This window comes from Salvelinus alpinus, chromosome 13, assembly GCF_045679555.1.
Source record: "Salvelinus alpinus chromosome 13, SLU_Salpinus.1, whole genome shotgun sequence".
Taxonomy (NCBI): domain Eukaryota; kingdom Metazoa; phylum Chordata; class Actinopteri; order Salmoniformes; family Salmonidae; genus Salvelinus; species Salvelinus alpinus.
Window position 1 is genome coordinate 41,194,114 of NC_092098.1, and position 18,069 is coordinate 41,212,182.

At 38.6% G+C, this 18,069-nt stretch overlaps 1 protein-coding gene across 2 annotated transcripts in view; it reads left to right on the top strand.

The window, feature by feature from the left end:
* kirrel3a (kirre like nephrin family adhesion molecule 3a) overlaps positions 1–18,069 on the top strand; it is a 275,377-nt gene that overhangs the window by 144,631 nt on the left and 112,677 nt on the right. The window lies entirely within an intron of this gene.

Genomic DNA, 18,069 nt, shown 5'->3' on the forward strand with positions numbered 1-18,069 from the left:
ACTTGAAAGTACTACTTAGGTAGTTTTTGGGGGTACTGTACTTAACCATTATTTTTCAACTACTTTTACTTCACTACATTCAAAACAAATCAAATCAAATTGTATTGGTCACATCATTTCCTAAAGAAAATAATGTATGTTTTACTCATTACTCGTTTTCCCTGACACCCAAAGTACTTGTTACATTTTGAATGATTAGCGTGGGAGTTCTAATGTTTTAAGTCAATGTTGCATAACGCTACATAAAATCATTAATACAAGAGGATATAAACATATGTAGGGCAGTTTAACTCTTTATGTCATGCATATAAAGGCTTTATAAATGCTTTGAAATCTATGCTTCTTTTTTGTTTTCGCTTGCCTTCATGTATCTTTCCTCCTCTCCCAATCCCACTCTTCGTCTACCTCCCGCTTTCTCTCACTATCTTCCTCGAACAGGGCTACTTACCTTTCAGTTTTTCTGCTTCTCTTCTCTTTTCTTCTCACTCTATCTCTTTCTTTCTTGGGCAAGACTTTTGTCAGTTTCTCTTTTATCTTCTCGCCTCTATCTCTCTTTTCGTACCTTACTCATCTTCAAGTCTAGCTCTCTTTCTCTCTCTATTATAGCACCTTTCTTTCTCGCTCTCTTCCTCTCTTTCCTTTCCTCCCTCCCTTAAGTCTTTCCCTTACCCGTCTTCCTATCTATCTCTATTTATCTCTCTATTCTACATTTCTTCTTTTGGTAACACTTTACATTAAGTTGCCCATATTACTATGTAACTAACACAGTAATAACTGTTAACATAGTAGTTACATAGGTTTTACTATATAATTGCATGGTAATAGGGTTGTTGCGGAATCAGTTATTACACAATTGGAACAAGGAATGTGTAACTACAGATTCACTTGCTGAAGGTTATTCCAAATGTGTAGCTTCTGATGTTATTACACATTCTCTAGTTCAACTATGTAACAATTTTTTTGTAATTACACATTTGAAAATACACTGAGAGTACAAAACATTAGGAACACCTGCTCTTTCCATGATATAGACTTATTGATGTCACCTTTTAAATCCACTTCAATCAGTGTAGATGAAAGGGAGGAGACAGGAAGGATTTTTAAGCCTTGAGACAATTGAGACATTGAGCGTGTGTGTGTGCCATTCAGAGGGTGAATGGGCAAGACAAAATATTTAAGTGCCTTTGAACTGGGTATGGTTGTAGGTCCCAGGCCCCCCCGGTTTGAGTGTGTCAAGAACTGCAACGCTGCTGGGTTTTTCATGCTCAACAGTTTCCTGTGTGTATCAAGAATGATCCACCACCCAAAAGACATCCAGCCAACTTGACACAACTGTGGGAAGCATTGGTGTCAAAGTGGGCCAGTATCCCTGTGGAACGCTTTCGACTCCTTGTAGTCCATGCCCCGACAAATGAAGGCTGTTCTGAGGGCAAAAGGGGTGCAACTTAAACTCAGGAATGTGTTCTTAATGTTTTGAACACTCAGTGTATGACCTTGTTGCATGTAACTACAAGGTGCCACTATCATTGAATCATCATGTAATACCAACTATCATGTAATACCAGGGTTGATAAATAGGCTAGGACCTGGTGACAACAATTGTAACAAGCCACACCCTGTCATTAACTACTGGTTATATTAAATTAGTTTATTTCTATGTTATGACCTGGATCAAGGGCTATACTCAATCAAGTGTAATGTAAGAACAATGTAGTTACATAGGATCACTTGTAATTATCATGCACCCACCCAGGAGCAAGCAACTTAATGTAAAGGGAAACTCAGTAAGGTATACCCTTTATAATTACTATGTAGTTACAATGTAACAACCTTTGCAGACAGCAGGGGTCACGTTAACGCAGAATTCTGCATTGTTCACACAATAAAAATAGATAAAACGCAAAATAAGTATATTGCTGCATTTTGTAAATGCAGATCTAAAATGCTTCTTATTGTAATTTCTGCTCGAAGTCAGACTCATTTTGTGCTTCAGTTGCACTTCTCAACTCGATGAGAATTCACAAACTGGCATTCTATCAGCAGACAACTCTCTGACTGATGAGTAACTATTGTACTTTTCTCCAGTACTTTTCTCGGTGTAGGGTAAAATGCAAGATTAACTTCAACCAAAACATTAGGAAATGTAGCTGGCAGCATTATTTCTATGATTAACATTATAAATATGATAGCCATGTATAATTTTGTACTTACAATGTAAAATTATTTAACAACCAACTGTGTATTTGCAATGTTGTTACAAGTATTTACAGTGTACTTAATGTAAAGTGTAGTGACATTTTAATGACTTTTTAGTTACAATGTAACAACCTCTTCAGACAATAGACTAACAAGGAGACATAAGGAGACAGGATAACATTTCTCAGTTGGACTTTTCTTTAATGGATTTGACAAAGATTCATATTAAAATCCTAATTTCAGACTCAAAGCAATAACTATTTTAGTTAGTAAAACATACTAACACAGGGTGGTGGTAAAGCTAGCTAGCATTTCCCCATCATTCACTAATGTAGTTAGCTAGCTAGTTATCTACGCACTGGCACAATGTCAACATGTTTTCCAACTTGGTCAATAAACGTTACAAAATCAGCATCAAATGTATGAAAGATTTAGTTAACCTTTCTGGCGCAGGTGTTCCACGAGCGACCCACCTCGACAACATCCGGTGAAATTGCAGAGCGCCAAATTCAAAATACAGAAATAGTTATAATAAATATTCATAAAAAATACAAGTGTTATACATTGGCTTAAAGACTAACTTCTTGTTAATCCATCTTGTTAATCCATTTTACAACCAAGTAAAGAAATTACAAAAGTCAGAAATTGCGATAAAATTAATCACTTACCTTTGAAGATCTTCATATGGTTGCAGTCACGAGAGTCCCAGCTACACAATAAATGTTAGTTTTGTTCGATAAAGTCCCTCTTTATATCCCAAAAACTCAGTTTTGTTGGCGCGTTTTGTTCAGTAATCCACTGGCTCAAAGGCGGTCAAAACATGCAGACGAATACATCCTAATAGTACCAGTAAAGTTTGTTGAAACATGTCAAACGATGTTTATAATTAATCCTCAGGCTGTCAATTGTCTAAATAATCGATAATATTTCAACCGGACAATAGCGTATTCAATAGAAAGGAAAAACAACGAAGGGCGCAAACCAGCACTGCATGATTCTACAGTCCACTGACAGAAAGGTCTCATTCTTCTTCATTTTTCAGAAAACAAGCCTGACACAATGTCTAAAGACTGTTGACATCTAGTGGAAGCCATAGGAACTGCAATCTGGGTCCAAACCCATTAGATACTAGGCATTCAATTGAAAATACCCACATCAAAAAAATCCCACTTCCTGGATGGATTTTCTTCAGGTTTTCACCTGCCATATCAGTTCTATTATACTCACAGACATTATTGTAACAGTTTTGGAAACTTTAGCGTGTTTTCTATCCAAATCTACCAATTATATGCATATCCTAGCTTCTAGGAATAAAAATAATGGTTAAGTACAGTACCCCCAAAAACTACCTAAGTAGTACTTTCAAGTATTTTTACTTAAGTTCTTTACACCACTGGTAATATGTACATGTACAGTGGTTCCTCAATTAAAAGTTTTGAGCTTATGCCTCGACGTTTGTGGTAGATGTTGTTCTGATGTTATTACACATTCTCTAGTTCAACTATGTAACAATTTTTTTGTAATTACACATTTGAAAATACACTGAGAGTACAAAACATTAGGAACACCTGCTCTTTCCATGATATAGACTTATTGATGTCACCTTTTAAATCCACTTCAATCAGTGTAGATGAAAGGGAGGAGACAGGAAGGATTTTTAAGCCTTGAGACAATTGAGACATTGAGCGTGTGTGTGTGCCATTCAGAGGGTGAATGCATAGGCGGAAATCCCAGGGGGGACGGGGGGGACACGACCCCCCCATCCTGGGAAAAATATGATTTGTCCCCCCCAATCTATCACTGTAAACATAACTATGTAATTTCAATAATATTAATAATACGCAATGAAAGCAGTTGTGCTGATTATAGACACTTAATAGCGCCTTTTTAAGTTTCAAAAGATTGCGACCACCCCGCCCTTTGCCTCACAATGGTTTGATCCACTGCCAGTTCTTTAGCTGGCAAGGTAATAGAGGGTTCGTATCTACTGTCCGAAAGGCACATGTACGTAACTGACGTGAGGTTAATCCAGTCAATCGCGCCATAGCAATGTTTAAATTTTTATGTTGGCAGGGTTCACACACTAGCTGAATTTGCAGAGCTAGCGCGCAAACTAAAGCAAACATTAACTAGCAAGCTAGCTAGTACCTATTCCATTAATGTGGCGTCGTCAAAGATGGGATCTTTGCTATCGACAGTTTATTCCAAGATCAGCATGCAGCTGTAGTGCTTCAAAGTCCCTGTGATAAGGTTAGCGATAAACTGAAGTCCAAACTGAACAGAACTACACTCTCTTATACCATTGTCTTAAATATATTTAATGGTCTCGTTGCAAAAGCTAAATTGTCGCTAGTGAACTTTTTTAAATGTATTTTATTTCACCTTTTTTTTTTTTTGATTATAGCAAACACCACAGAAACGGAATTGGTGCTCGCTAGCTTTACAAATTCAGCTATTGTTGGAAGCCAGCCAATATGAAACAAACTATATTAAAATTAGAAAAGGTTGTAGCATATGTTGTGTAAATGTGTGTGTGTGCAGCTAGACCGGCCAGCCAGCCAGCCAGGTAGAAAAATGGCAGAAAAAGGTAAAAAGACTGACATCAGAGTATTTTTCAGTACACCAAAACGCAAAGTAAGAACTCTAGTAGCCTAATAGCTCTAGTAGCCAAAGACGAGTTGATAAAATGTTCATAAGAAAGAAGTGAAATGCTAATGGAATGTTTCACAATGATGTCATTAGGCAGAGCAGGCAACAGATGGCACACAGACAGCAGAGCTGGGGACAGATAGGCAGGGACAGACTGGCAGAGACAGGGAGTCTCAGGTAAGTTTGTTGAGTCTTTGTTTGGCAACATTATGAAAGGTTCTCAATTTTTTTTTACTTGTAAAATAGTGACATAATTGGAAAATGCCATGGATACCCCCGCTCTCAACTTAAACTGATGACTAAACTAAGATTTGTTTATGGCAATGGTATTGCTGTTGTGATTAATTGTGTAGTTTTGGGTACCGGTAGTTAGGAGTACGGCAAACACCTTATTTATTTTCTAGGAGACAGACTGAGTCAGTGAGGGTGGTGAAAGGGAAAGAGCCAGGGAGAGAGACTTCAGAGAACAATGTCACAGCCACGGCAGGACCAGGTGTCACCCTTGTTGCCAGCAGCACCAGTATAGTGGACAGTGGCACAGCATTGTCCAGTTACCTCAGTGATGGCACAAAACCATATCAGCCACACCCACAATTTTTTAACCGCAAACTCTTGCCAACAGAGTGTTGACGTTTCAAGAGGCCCCAAAGCACAGAATGAAATTCTGAACATCATGGCCAATACAATCATTCGAGGCATTGCAGCTGAGATTAGGTCTCTTCCGATTGTACAATTTTCATTAATTGTTGATGGTACTCAAGATGTCTCTGGTGCTGAACAGGAGAGTGTCTTTTTGCATTATGTTGACCATGACCTTGTCCCTCACGAGGAGTTTATTGGGCTATACAGGGTGTCGGAGACAACAGGCGAGGGCATTGCGAAAGTGGCAACTGAAGTGTTGTTGAGGCTCAATTTGCCCATGTCTGGCTTACGTGGGCAGAGTTACGATGGTGCCTCAAACATGGCAGGAAAATACACAGGTGCACAGGCAATTGTGAGAAGGCAGCAGCCATTAGCCCTCTATGTCCATTGTGGAGCACACTGTGTAAATCTGATTACACAGGCTGGCTGCTCAGCCTCCCCACTGATCCGGGATTCCCTTTCTTGGGTCCATCAGTTAGGTGTCCTCTATGGCCAGTCAGGAAAGTTTAAGAGCATGTTTGAATCAATTGCCACGTCCAAAGAAACACATCTGCCCACCCGGAAACCCCTATGTCCAACAAGGTGGACTGTGCGGAATACTGCTATTAGAGCTGTGCTAGGGCAGTATGAGCGGGTACTAAGCAGCCTAGAGGAGAGTAGTTTTTAGTACATGACAGTACACTTACAAATTATTTATTTCATGTTATTTTATTTAAAATTGCATACTTTGTGCGACATACTTGTCCATAGCTGCTGTTTGAAGAGTTGAGACACTGACTGAAGGATATTTTGTTTGATTTATTTGGGTTTTTCATTGAAGTAGTTATTTTGCTTTTAGAACTGTACTTATTTTAAGCTTTTTGTTCTTGTAAAGATATTGTAGTAGACTCAGGCCAGTGGCACATTTAATGACTATATAAATGTATCAGAAAAAGTCAAATTAAAAGGTCAATTCAATACGGAGACTAACTTTGTGATGGTTCTCAATGGAGATTATTTTAGATGAGATCACACCATGTTCATTGTATTTATGAAAACTACACCCATACAGTGTACAGTACCATTGCTACCTACTGGCCTTTCTTGATATTGCTAGTTGTAAGTACGAATACCTGCATACATACTGGACTGGTAAGGAGCACTGCTATAACTATTATTAGTAGTAGTATTATAATGATTTAAACATTTGAACAAGTTGGTTAAACCCTTCAGTTAACTACTGTACCTATCAATTATTCAGTTGTAGGAATTATGGTTCCTCAATATACATTTAACATATTACAACGTAGGCTATGTGTTACAGCACTACTTTTGGTGTCCCCCTCAGGAATTGCTCTTGAGAAAATGTAATGTAATTGTCCCCTCCAAGGTTGATATCAGATTTTCGCCCCTGGGTGAATGGGCAAGACAAAATATTTAAGTGCCTTTGAACTGGGTATGGTTGTAGGTGCCAGGCCCCCCCGGTTTGAGTGTGTCAAGAACTGCAACGCTGCTGGGTTTTTCATGCTCAACAGTTTCCTGTGTGTATCAAGAATGATCCACCACCCAAAAGACATCCAGCCAACTTGACACAACTGTGGGAAGCATTGGTGTCAAAGTGGGCCAGTATCCCTGTGGAACGCTTTCGACTCCTTGTAGTCCATGCCCCGACAAATGAAGGCTGTTCTGAGGGCAAAAGGGGTGCAACTTAAACTCAGGAATGTGTTCTTAATGTTTTGAACACTCAGTGTATGACCTTGTTGCATGTAACTACAAGGTGCCACTATCATTGAATCATCATGTAATACCAACTATCATGTAATACCAGGGTTGATAAATAGGCTAGGACCTGGTGACAACAATTGTAACAAGCCACACCCTGTCATTAACTACTGGTTATATTAAATTAGTTTATTTCTATGTTATGACCTGGATCAAGGGCTATACTCAATCAAGTGTAATGTAAGAACAATGTAGTTATATAGGATCACTTGTAATTATCATGCACCCACCCAGGAGCAAGCAACTTAATGTAAAGGGAAACTCAGTAAGGTATACCCTTTATAATTACTATGTAGTTACAATGTAACAACCTTTGCAGACAGCAGGGGTCACGTTAACGCAGAATTCTGCATTGTTCACACAATAAAAATAGATAAAACGCAAAATAAGTATATTGCTGCATTTTGTAAATGCAGATCTAAAATGCTTCTTATTGTAATTTCTGCTCGAAGTCAGACTCATTTTGTGCTTCAGTTGCACTTCTCAACTCGATGAGAATTCACAAACTGGCATTCTATCAGCAGACAACTCTCTGACTGATGAGTAACTATTGTACTTTTCTCCAGTACTTTTCTCAGTGTAGGGTAAAATGCAAGATTAACTTCAACCAAAACATTAGGAAATGTAGCTGGCAGCATTATTTCTATGATTAACATTATAAATATGATAGCCATGTATAATTTTGTACTTACAATGTAAAATTATTTAACAACCAACTGTGTATTTGCAATGTTGTTACAAGTATTTACAGTGTACTTAATGTAAAGTGTAGTGACATTTTAATGACTTTTTAGTTACAATGTAACAACCTCTTCAGACAATAGACTAACAAGGAGACATAAGGAGACAGGATAACATTTCTCAGTTGGACTTTTCTTTAATGGATTTGACAAAGATTCATATTAAAATCCTAATTTCAGACTCAAAGCAATAACTATTTTAGTTAGTAAAACATACTAACACAGGGTGGTGGTAAAGCTAGCTAGCATTTCCCCATCATTCACTAATGTAGTTAGCTAGCTAGTTATCTACGCACTGGCACAATGTCAACATGTTTTCCAACTTGGTCAATAAACGTTACAAAATCAGCATCAAATGTATGAAAGATTTAGTTAACCTTTCTGGCGCAGGTGTTCCACGAGCGACCCACCTCGACAACATCCGGTGAAATTGCAGAGCGCCAAATTCAAAATACAGAAATAGTTATAATAAATATTCATAAAAAATACAAGTGTTATACATTGGCTTAAAGACTAACTTCTTGTTAATCCATCTTGTTAATCCATTTTACAACCAAGTAAAGAAATTACAAAAGTCAGAAATTGCGATAAAATTAATCACTTACCTTTGAAGATCTTCATATGGTTGCAGTCACGAGAGTCCCAGCTACACAATAAATGTTAGTTTTGTTCGATAAAGTCCCTCTTTATATCCCAAAAACTCAGTTTTGTTGGCGCGTTTTGTTCAGTAATCCACTGGCTCAAAGGCGGTCAAAACATGCAGACGAATACATCCTAATAGTACCAGTAAAGTTTGTTGAAACATGTCAAACGATGTTTATAATTAATCCTCAGGCTGTCAATTGTCTAAATAATCGATAATATTTCAACCGGACAATAGCGTATTCAATAGAAAGGAAAAACAACGAAGGGCGCAAACCAGCACTGCATGATTCTACAGTCCACTGACAGAAAGGTCTCATTCTTCTTCATTTTTCAGAAAACAAGCCTGACACAATGTCTAAAGACTGTTGACATCTAGTGGAAGCCATAGGAACTGCAATCTGGGTCCTAACCCATTAGATACTAGGCATTCAATTGAAAATACCCACATCAAAAAAATCCCACTTCCTGGATGGATTTTCTTCAGGTTTTCACCTGCCATATCAGTTCTATTATACTCACAGACATTATTGTAACAGTTTTGGAAACTTTAGCGTGTTTTCTATCCAAATCTACCAATTATATGCATATCCTAGCTTCTAGGAATAAAAATAATGGTTAAGTACAGTACCCCCAAAAACTACCTAAGTAGTACTTTCAAGTATTTTTACTTAAGTTCTTTACACCACTGGTAATATGTACATGTACAGTGGTTCCTCAATTAAAAGTTTTGAGCTTATGCCTCGACGTTTGTGGTAGATGGTGGCAGATTGTGGTAAATTGCGTCATTCTGTCATTGCACCACACTATCACAAGGGGGAGTTAGAACACTGATCTATCGGTAGTCTGAACTGTGGCACAAATTGACTCTATTTTCGCAAATTAATGGAGGTGTGAATTTTTCAGTCCAAGAGTCTTTCTTCTCTGGCACTAGCGTCCTGCATAAGGCAACAAAAAAAAGGTGGTGGGTGGTTCCGAAGTTGAGAGAGAACGTGGGTAAATACAATGGCACAATTATACTTGACATGTGGACTGACGATTTTCGAAAAATAGGCAAGGTGGGCATTTTGGTTTTTCTCCCTCTAAAAACATACAGAAATAATTCTAAATAACAAACTCGCTTTATTTACCACAGTGAGAAAGAGTTGAAAGCCCCTCTATTTAATGTGAGCTTCTGAAACACAGAGTCCTTCTTTGCTGATGTGAAGAAAAAACTGAATGAAAGAGAGTCCATCGATGATAGTGAGGGGAAAAAGGTTTCCCATATTTTCAAGACCTGAGCTACTTCATTTATTTACGAAATGTACAAGTTTTTTTTTTACAATGTAATATATTTGTTTAGGCTTGGCCTATTTAGTAGGCTATTTCACAGCATAAATCTATATTTGTCAGCATAAAGCTGAGTGACACACTCAAATAAGTACCAACATTCTTTCTGAACGTTTCGACCAAGTTAATCTGCTCATGTTATGTTTGTTCAATTATTTGTGACATTGTGGTTACAATGAAGAATGTAAAGGAAATAAATCAAATAATAGCTTGTCATTTTTCTTCATTACATTTCTTTGTACGATTTTATTTTGTATTTTTAGACAATACAAAACATACACATACAAACAACATCTACATCACACCTGCCCAGACCCACCTGCTCACACCCCCATCTCCAGCGCCTCCATCGCTCTCTGCCACATGGCCTCAAACTGCACCATTTTATTTCTTTCCATCGCCCACAAGATCTTTCAACATTTGGATAATAAAGCATTTAAAGGCTTACATTGTTTGATTTTCAGTTTTTAAGTATATACGTTTTTTCAAGAGGATTGACGAGAAAGGTATCGTCCAACCCATCTCACTGCACCCTTATATGCCATGTCTTGAAATATACACATTTCCATACTTCTGACAGACACATTTCTAGCTACACCCATAACTTTTGGACTTTATAACATTCCTAGAAGGCATGGATTATTATAACCTCATACAAAATGAACCTTTAAGCCATTACATTTTTTGTTGAACAAATTCAACATTCTCTCATTGACCTCCATACAAAAACTCCTTGCTTGGTGGGTGAAACAAGGAAAAAACGCTATCTACTGGAGGGAGACAGATGTTCCACCAAGTTGGGCCTCTCACTTCCTCTTCCTCTCTGCACATACAAAAAAATGTAATAAAAAATAAAAACATCAAACATTTTGTTTACCTTTTTTTTCACTATTTAGTGAAGGACATTGTAAGTTTGCACATTCAAAAGAAGAACATTTGGAAATATAAGAAGCCAGGAAGTGATATCACACCGACCTCTCACATCTCTTTAGATATAATGTTTTTAAAGGTTTATAAAACGCAAAGTGCAATGTAAGTCTTCAAAATTGTAAATAACATTGTAAGCTAAATGTTTCATGATTTTTATGATGATTTGGTAAAGTTTATTAACTGAGTTGGAAAAGGTGTTGACATTAGGCTACCAGTGACATCTAGCTAGCTAGCTACATTAGTGAATGATGGGGAAATGCTAGCAAGCTAGTTTTTGCCACCCTGTGTTTCTACTAAATAAAATAGTTATTTCTTTGAGTCTGAAATGGGGAATTGAATTTGAATAGTTTAAATGTGAATCTTCGGCAAATTCATTAAAGAAAAGTCCAACTGAAAAATGTTCTCCTGTCTCCTTTTTTCTCCTGGTTAGCCTATTGTTTGCAAATGTTGTTACATTGAAACTACAAAGTAAAACAAATTTCACTTTCACTCTTCACACTTTACATTAGGTTGCTTGCTCCTGGGTAAGTACATAGCCGTGGGAAGTATGTAAAATCTGGATTTTAAAAAATATGAATACTTTGTTTTATAATTTTTTTCACTAAAGTACTACACTGGGCCTTTAATATTCCAGTATTAGTGGACCAATATAGTCATCTGCAACGCCAGCGCGGGCAAATGGATTTGTCCAGCCCCTCTTATACCCAATGTTCTCCTTTGTCCTAATTTCTCCTGGTCAGCCTATTGTCTGAAAATGTTATTACATTGTAACAACATAGTAATTATAAAGGTACCCTATTTGCTTTCACTTTACATTAAGTTGCTTGCTACTGGGTAGGTATATTATAATTAAAAGTATATTCTATGTAGCTACATTGTTCTTATATTAGACTTGATTCGGTATAGCTTTTGATCCAGGTCATAACATAGAAATAAACAAATTTAAAATTACCAGTAGTTAATGACAGGGTGTAGCTTGTTACAATTGTTGTTACCTGGTCCTAGCCTATTTATCAACCCTGGCATTACATGTGGATTCAATGTTAGCGGAACCTTGTAGTTACATGTAACAAGGTCAGATTATGGCTTCAGTTATTGACATGGTAATTGACAGGTGACTTTCAAACGTGTAATTACAAAACATTACTTACTTAGTGGAATAAGAAAATGTGTAGTAACAGCAGTAGTTACACATGTGGATAAACCTTCACTAGTTGTGTAATAACGGATTCCTCAACATTCCTATTTTCATTTAAGTATATAGTAAAACCTATGTAACTACTAAATGAACACAGTTATTACTGTATTAGTTACATAGTAATAAGGACAACTTAATGTAAAGTGTTACCATCCTTTCTCTCTCCTTCTCCTTCCCTCCTCTCTTGGACACAGCCTTTATCTGTGGCCTCAATATCTCTCATCTGTCTGTCCATCTCTCTCCATTCTGCTCTCTCCCTTAGCAACTCTCTTTGTCATGGTTCTCAATTGTTGTTGTGTCGCTCACATGTCCATTGATCTGCACTTTTTCCTTTCACTACCTTCACGTAATTGAAAATAAATCCATGTGCGCTCTCTTCATCAAAAGGTATCTGTCACTCGTCACATCGGTCCAAATGACAGAGCGATGCAATGGAGTATTTAATTAGAGTTTGATCGTTAATTAAAATAGCCACTTCACGTGGCACAGGAGTCACAAACACTGATTGTGTAATTGCTGTTTTTCCAAATTCTCACAAGTGTTTCAAATGTATTTCATGGTGTGGCTTAATCAGAACCCTCTTCTGAATTATTAAACAAAGACAAATTAGGGGGTTTACATGCTGTTTGCATAACGGGAGAGAAACATTGGGGATTGGGCCCAATCACAAACGTAAAATTGTCATAAGTGCAGGTGATATGGTAAATGGCCAATATTGCACACGTTTCATCTGTAGGATCCACACTCAAAAAATGCATTCTCAAAGTAATTACTTGCTATTTTATTCATTTAGAGCAGGGGTGGGCAACTCCAGTCCTTGAAGGCCTGTTTGGTGTCACATTTTTCTCCATCACTAGCAAACACAACTGATTAATCAAATTGCATTCTAAACTGAAGATCATCATTAGGTGATTATTGGAGTCAGGTGTGTTTGCTGGGGCTGGGGCAAAACTGTGACACCAATCAGGCCCTCGAGGACTGGAATTGCCCATGCCTGATTTAGAGGCAACAAGAGCAAAGACAGATGTTTTTGTTATACCATTTTCAGTGTGTATCGATTACTGCTTGAGTACCATTACATTACTACCATAATTATTTTGTTGTTTCCACAATTCTCCTACTCCTCTGCATTAGCCATCTTACGACACTGCAATTGTCGCGTGAGACGTATTTGAAAATTAACACCACAGCCAGAAAAACTGTTTCTCAATCTCCCAGAATATATTAAGCTCAACTAACCCTACACACCGGCACTCCAAACTGCATCTGGGTTAAAGAAAATCAACATTTGAAAGTTGCAGCAATTTATGGCAGCATCTGCTGCTCCGCCAGATGGTTAAATCACGTTTTGCTCATTTCCAAAGCGTCAGCGTGTCTGCTTCCCCAATCTTTCCTCGGGCTGTTTTGAAGACAGTATTGTTGCTCTGATGGCTGCCAGAGGAAATTATTTCCCACAATCAGCTTTCAGAGCGGTGTGTGGTGTGTTGTTTGGATAGGTAAAGTCAAATACTGGATAAATCAGCATCAACAACCCAACTTACAAACTCTTTTACCCAATCAATGTCTTTGAGGAGACGTGATCACTTGACTAGATAAACAATTTGAATAAAATGTTCAATAACATCATTAGACAGGACAGAAAATATACCTGGGGTTACAATATGGCAATGGACTACAGTTTGCGTACCATGCCATGTCATCAGATTTGTTTTCTTCTTCCATAAATCCTGCCATGCCAATCTGTTACATTGTCTTCCCCTGAAGACATGGTCTGCTTTTGCCTCAGTCCCTTGTTATATTTTGTCATGGATGGCGTTTTCATAATTGGGCCTGGGAGAACAATCCTTTCCTATTATGTCCATACAATCCCACTTCGGGTCCTTTTAGTAGCATCCTGGGACCCATCACCTGTGTCACTGAAGTGCAGTGTAATGACCGGGTCCCCAGGGACCTCCTGGTGCTTAACCAAAAATCACTATCAGCTCAGAGAAGAGAAAGAGAGAGCTAGAGAGAAAAAGAGAGAGATAGAGAATAATAGTAAAGGTTGGGAGATTGAGAGAGAGAGAGGAGCTGTCTGTGTCTGTTTGCCTGCCATGGGGATAAATGCCACGTCTTTACGGCGGATCAATGATAGGGGGGTCTAGTGTGAACTGGAAAGGCTCTCTCCCGGCAGTGTGAACTGTGGAAAGTGTTTGCTTTTAGAGACGACAGGGAAATTAGACCTCTTAGTCAACACAACAGCTATGCAAGGCCACATACTGACACCGTACTATTGTGCTAATGGCTATCATAACTATCATCAGGAGCTAAAAGAATGGCTCGAGCGCTAAAGGATAATGGCACTTAAAGCTAAACATAATTACCATATTCGTCTGAATAGGACAGATTATGGCCATGAAGGGGTGTTGTAAATCAAAGGCCAAAGTCAATTATATATTCAACTGATAATGTTTCGTTTTTGAAAAAAGCTGAAGGAGGGGTTTGACTGTCAATGGCATCGACAGCACCCTAGTCTCTTGATTGCTCTCCACGTGTAATTTGTGCTCGAGCAAGGGAGTGCTCGCTTTACATGTGGCCTTCACCTTCTCTCCTGTGTTCCCTTTGATCTGGCCCTACTCAGGTTGTGTCCCAAATTGCACCCTATTTCCTTTATAGTGCACTACATTTGACCAGGGCCAACAGGGCTCTGGTCAAAACGAATTTACTATTTAGGGAATAGGGTGCAATTTGGGACGGACATCAGACAGTGTTCATTTCCGTTTCCTCCCATTGATGTGTCAGATAGGTGTCCGCACTCCTCCATACTGAAATACATCATCGTCCGCCAAAACCCTTTCCTATCTAAGTCCCGGCATTGATCTAAGTCAAGTCTGACTAATCTTAATGGATCCATCGCCTTTATAGAGGTTATACCTGGGGCTATTATACATTGTTTGCCTTAATTGACAAGCTTTTGTCTTCAGCTTCTTCCGCTATTCATTCCCACTTGGCTTGGGGTCGTTCGTCTGACACTTGATCTCAGGTCTTAATGGCTTTCTGGGATTGAATGTATTCTGTGCCTCCTTTCTCTCTCTCTAACACCCCAGGGGAGGAAAATTGGTTTCCTCAGGGATCTTATGTACAGTATATTAGTATTCCCCGAAGAATCAAATCCCCTCTCAGAAATAAAATATGATTATATGTGCTTCCGGTAACACTTTACATTAAAGTCAAATCAAATCAAAGGTTGTTTGTCGCGTACACAGATTAGAATATGTTAAAGCAGATGTAACAAAAGGCTTTTTTCCCTAGCTCCAGCAGTGCAGTAAATGTCTAACAGTACAATACTAATACACAAATAATGCCAAGTAAAAAAGAAAAGGACAAAAAAAGAAGAAGAAACAAGAGATTAAGAAATGTCAGAATGAGCCGTCAGAGTCCCGGATATGCGTTTGTGGTGTGTAAAGACACTATGGACAATATATAAACAGGAACAATATATGTACAGCAGTAGTTATATAGGAGGAGATATACATACACTATACTGTATATACAAAAGTATGTGGACACCCTTTCAAATTAGTGGATTGTCTGTCTTTGGTTGCAACACTCACTAGTTCCAAACTCTCTCTGGATGCAACGTCAGCTCAAGAACTGTTCGTCGGGAGCTTCATGAAATGGGTTTCCATGGCCAAGTAGATACACAGAAGCCTAAGATCACCATGTGCCATGCCAAGCGTCGGATGGAGTGGTGTAAAGCTTGGACTCTGGAGCAGTGGAAACGCGTTCTCTGGAGTGATGAATCACGCTTCACCATCTGGCAGTCAGACGGATGAATCTGGGTTTGGCGGATACGAGGAGAACACTCCCTGCCCCAATGCATAGTGCCAACTGTAAAGTTTGGTGGCGGAGGAATAATGGTCTGGGGCTGTTTTTCATGGTTCAGGCAAGGCCCTTAGTTCCAGTGAAGGGGAATTTTAACACTACAGCATACAATGACATTCTAGACGATTCTGTGCTTCCAACTTTGTGGCAACAGTTTGAGGGAGGCCCTTTCCTGTTTCAGCATGACAATGCCCCCATGTAGAAAGCGAGGTCCATACAGAAATAGTGTATTGAGATCGGTGTGGAAGAACCTGACTGGCCTAAACAGAGCCCTGACCTCAACCCTATCAAACAACTTAGGGATGAATTCTAGCGCCAACTGCGAGCCACCCCTAATCACCCAACCTCACTAATGCTCTTACGGCTGAATGGAAGCAATTCCCCGCAACATTGTTCCAACATCTGGAGGAAAGCCTTCCCAGAAGAGTGGAGGTTGTTATAGCGGCAAAGGGGGGACCAACTCCATATTAGTGCTCATGATTTTGGAATGAGATGTTGGACAAGCAGGTGTCCACATACTTTTGGTCATGTATATATATTATATATACTGTGTATATATAGGATGAGGGGATGAGATAGGGTTTAGAAAGGGTTTGTACCTTAATGTAAAGTGTAACCTACAAGCTTCGTGAGAGGTTAAAGTAAAAAATACAGTTTATTGCATTTAATCAATTTCCTAAAACTTCTTCAAAATGTGGTTTTATGTTGTTATGCATCTTATTAACAGAGGTCAGCACAATGTTCAGGTCCCCTTTGTGAATGTATTGAGAATGACCAACTGGCATTAACTTACAAAATCAGTAATGCTATTAACCATGTAATAGCTAATAAAATTCTAATGCTCTGGTCAAGACATACATGAATCCATTAGTGTATGTGCACAAAGTAAGACTACTAGGCCCTATACGTTGGCATCTGGCATATTATGTTGTTTGTATCAGCAGTGGTGTGGGAGTTAGTCTCTCCCAGTCAGCTCACTTAAGACTCCCCTACACTATGGCTCAGTAAAATGCTTCTATGATGATTTAGGCTTGTCATTGATCCCTTGGCAGTAGAATAAACAGCAGTATTTTAGAGAAAATCAATGAGCATTAATGTTATTTACTTTGCCCATTTGGGTTGAACGCTGCACCCCCCCAAACCCACCATACACCCCCTGCCTGCTTCTTCCGGTCTCCTTATGCTCCTCCCTCCTTCCCTTCATTCACCAGAGCATGTATTTCTTTTCCTGTTTATTGGTCCTGGAAAATAAAAGAGGGATGTTGCAGCTTGACTTTGAACAGCGTTTTTTTAGTTGTGTTTTCTGAGAGAGCTTTCTGCATTTTCTTTCTATAGTTGCTGCTGTTTTACCTCTCTGTTGTTTCTGTTCTTCATCCATCAGCCCTCCTTTGACAGCTCAAATGAACATTGTCAGTTTTTGTTCTTTCAAAACGGAAACTCTTCTTTGCGGTTCAATCGTTTGAATCCATCGCCGGAGTATCAACACACAGAATTCCCAAAGAAAGAAATAATAATTGCAGTTAGTGTATCACCTCTAACATTGTGTTACTTTTGTTATGTAACACATTCATACATAAGAATAGGAATCCCCACAACATCATACATTTAGACTACAGACTCATTACAGGTTAAAAGAGGCCGTATTATTTTCAATTCAGTGGATCCGATACAAAATGTACTTGCTTTGCTAAAAACAATATCCGATCTGTTTAGGGTGATATTATTTCCTAATAAAATGGTCTATTAGATATTACATATCGCTCATTTGTTTTTCCACTGGGTTATAGTAGCTATTACGGCAGACACTGGACTCAACACAATTGGCGATGGGAAAATTGAATCCCCTCGAGGGCTGACAGCTGCTCAATTTATGTGCGGGAGGCCAGATTAACACTCCATTTTTTTATTTGAGGAAGGAAAAACAAGAAAGTCCACCATTCCCTTTCTTCTCTCCTCCTCCAAGGATAACTGTAGGTGGCCAGAGAAAGTAATTAGCTACTATACGTGCATGTTTTACCGTGCTAAAGATGTATAATCTTATAAGGAGTGGAAAGCAACAATAACACAGCCCACATCAAATATATAATTGTGTGTGTGTGTGTGTATGTATGTGTGTGT